Source organism: Bufo bufo, chromosome 1, assembly GCF_905171765.1.
Source record: "Bufo bufo chromosome 1, aBufBuf1.1, whole genome shotgun sequence".
NCBI classification, from domain to species: Eukaryota; Metazoa; Chordata; class Amphibia; order Anura; family Bufonidae; genus Bufo; species Bufo bufo.
In genome coordinates, this window is record NC_053389.1 from 123,845,703 (window position 1) to 123,848,937 (window position 3,235).

General features: G+C 47.2%; 1 non-coding gene across 1 annotated transcript; it reads left to right on the forward strand.

Moving 5' to 3' along the window:
- Positions 1–2,767: 2,767 nt before the first annotated feature.
- Positions 2,768–2,958, forward strand: LOC120987544. Its single transcript, XR_005776132.1, has one exon. It is a non-coding gene; the product is annotated as a U2 spliceosomal RNA (small nuclear RNA).
- The last annotated feature ends 277 nt before the right edge of the window (positions 2,959–3,235 follow it).

Here is a 3,235-nt window from a genome sequence, read left to right on the forward strand (position 1 = left end):
TTAACCCTTTGTACTGCGTAGCTCTCTTGGTTCTGACCCGGTCCGTTCATGTTCCGTATTTTGTCTTGTCTGTCTTCCCTGCACATATCCTAAGTAAGGGACTGTCGTCCAGTTGTCCCCTGTCATCAGGACTCGTGAGGCAAGTAGGCAGGGCCAGGGGTGAGGGTGGAGCGCAGTGGTCACTATCCTTCCCCGTGTGTGTGTGTGTGTGTGTGTGTGTGTGTGTGTGTGGACGTGACCGTTACACCGCAGCTGAATTCTCTTTAGGATCCTGGCGCTTGCTGGACTTTCTTGGACGCCCTGAAGCCTTCTTAACAAGAATTGAACCTCTTTCCTTGAAGTTCTTGATGATCCTATAAATTGTTGATTGAGGTGCAATCTTAGTAGCCACAATATCATTGCCTGTGAAGCCATTTTTATGCAACGCAATGATGGCTGCACGTGTTTCTTTGCAGGTCACCATGGTTAACAATGGAAGAACAATGATTTCAAGCATCACCCTCCTTTTAACATGTCAAGTCTGCCATTTTAACCCAATCAGCCTGACATAATGATCTCCAGCCTTGTGCTCGTCAACATTCTCACCTGAGTTAACAAGACGATTACTGAAATGATCTCAGCAGGTCCTTTAATGACAGCAATAAAATGCAGTGGAAAGTTTTTTTGGGGATTTTCATGACAAAGAAGGACTATGCAATTCATCTGATCACTCTTCATAACATTCTGGACTATATGCAAATTGCCATTATAAAAACTTAAGCAGCAACTTTTCCAATTTCCAATATTTATGTAATTCTCAAAACTTTTGGCCACAACTGTATGTTGAGTCTGGTTTCAACTTACGATGGGTCAGAAAAGACCATGGTATGCTGAAAATATGGTATCCTGAGGGATCACTGTATAATGTCTATATACTATAAAGGGGAGCTGTAGGAGTCAACCCCCTCCCCCACTCCTGAAAATGTTAATTTTCTCTGCATCAAGCTTTTAATGCTGATTTTTGAGTCAGAAATGGATCCAGCAGGAAGAAGTAGCAGTCCTTCCCTTATGTTTCCCATTCCTTTTGAATCCACTCCTGGCTTTGGCTTAAAAAAAACCATATCAAAAACTGCAGGGGCGTTTCTCCAAAAAGCCTCGAGTGAAACCGCCCTTACAAGGCCATTATGTGTTTGCAGTATATCACAGTTGCTAAGATTTATCTTTTTATAAACCGTCATTTATATAAAGCAGAGATAAGGCATGGTAAACCTTAGCACTGCCCGATAAGCACCATCCAATGGCAGCAGGAGGAGCTCATCGCTATCTAGATTGGGCCGGTTTATGAGGGCCTATCTGCAGCACACAACTCCCAGATAATTACTCACTTTCATTAACTTGATAAAGTTCCTTCCCTCCCGCACCTTGCAGCCCTGTCCACCTTCTATCTGTACTTGCTGCCTATAACCTGTTAGTTATTACTTGTATTCTATTTCTTTTAGAATTTTTACACCACTGCAGAAACTGATATTTTTACAGCATTTTTTTTCAACACGTGAACTAGTTTGAGCCGGCGAATGCTAGTTTTATAGATATTCCACACTTGGCATCTGTTGACAGTGACACCATTATCCAGAGAAACCGCCCTGTGCAGCACTGACAGCAGCTAGACGGGCCGGGAGAGACTCAGTAAGGTCCTGGTAGGTTGGCGCAGGTACCAGTGCATCCCACAGGTGCTGGAGGGTCTGTGGGGGAGGATCTATAGAGTGAACACTACTATCAAGGTGGTCCCACATATGCTTAAAGAGGACCTTTCACTACAATAAAAAATCTAAACTAAGTATGCTGACATGGAGAGCGGCGCCCAGGGATCTCCCTGCACTTACTATTATCCCTGGGCGCCGCTCCGTTCTCCCGGTATAGGCTCCGGTATCTTCATATGTTCGGCTCAACTGGGTGGAGCCTGCCGGCATCTCCTTCTCCCAGGCTGTAGCGCTGGCCAATCGCAGCGCTCAGCTCATAGCCTGAGAGTTTTTTTTTCTCTCAGGCTATGAGCTGAGCTCTGCGATTGGCCAGCGCTACAGCCTGGGAGAAGGAGATGCCGGCAGGCTCCACCCAGTTGAGCCGAACATATGAAGATACCGGAGCCTATACCGGGAGAACGGAGCGGCGCTCCCAGGGATAATAGTAAGTGCAGGGAGATCCCCGGGCGCCGCTCTCCATGTCTGTATGCTTAGTTTAGATTTTTTTATTGTAGTGAAAGGTCCTCTTTAATTGGGTTAGGGTACTTTTACACTAGCATTATTCTTTTCCGGCATTGAGTTCCGTCCCAGGGGCTCAATACCGGAAAAGAACTGATCAGTTTTATCCAGGGCCGTCTTTAATATTGATTGGACCCTGGGCAAGAATTTACTTGGGCCCCCTGGATCCCCCCCCCCCCCCCCCCCGCACTTTGCTGTACTTGCTATACAGCAGCACTTACCTGTCACGTCCAGGGCCTTCAGGTGACGTCTCCTCTCTGTCATCATCTTCTCTGTAGATCTTCTCTCTCATCATCTTCTCCACTCGGTCTGGACAACGTCTCTCAGCCGCCTCGTCTCTGCAGAGTGTGACACACAGACATCTTAGCTTCCTCACATTCTATCATTATCCCCCAACTGGAGTTCCCACAGTGTTATCCTGCTTCTTGCTGTGCCCCCCCCCCCCCCGGGTGCAGCGGTAGCAGTTGCTACCGGGCCCAGGAGCATGAAGGGGCCCAAAGACACTTGTGCCGCATAAGAAGACACACAAAATCGCTTCTCGGCCTTTTGGCTAAGATCAAGTGTAGTATCTGTTCTTATCAGTTTAATATCTGATACGTCCCCTATCTGGGGACCATATATTAAATGGATTTTTCGAACAGGGAGATGGAAAAAGAGCTTGCTCTGTCCACTCCACGCATTGACCTGGTATTGCAGTACCTCCAGGACCGGTGCACCCCAAAAAAAAAAAAAAAAGAAGACACACAAAGCACTGAGGGAAGGGAGGCCCAAGCTGAATTCTTGCACCGGAGCCCATGAGCCTTTAGTTACGCCCCTGCCCCCCCCCCCCCCCCCCAAATACTATCCTGAAGAAACATTACTGCCCCCCATAGTAATAGTGCTCCTCATAGTCCCACCAATAGTAATTCCCTTCTAGAATGCCATCATTAGTAACACTGCCCCAACCGTGATAATGCTCCTCAACAATGCCCCCATTATTAGAAGAGCCCTCCCATATT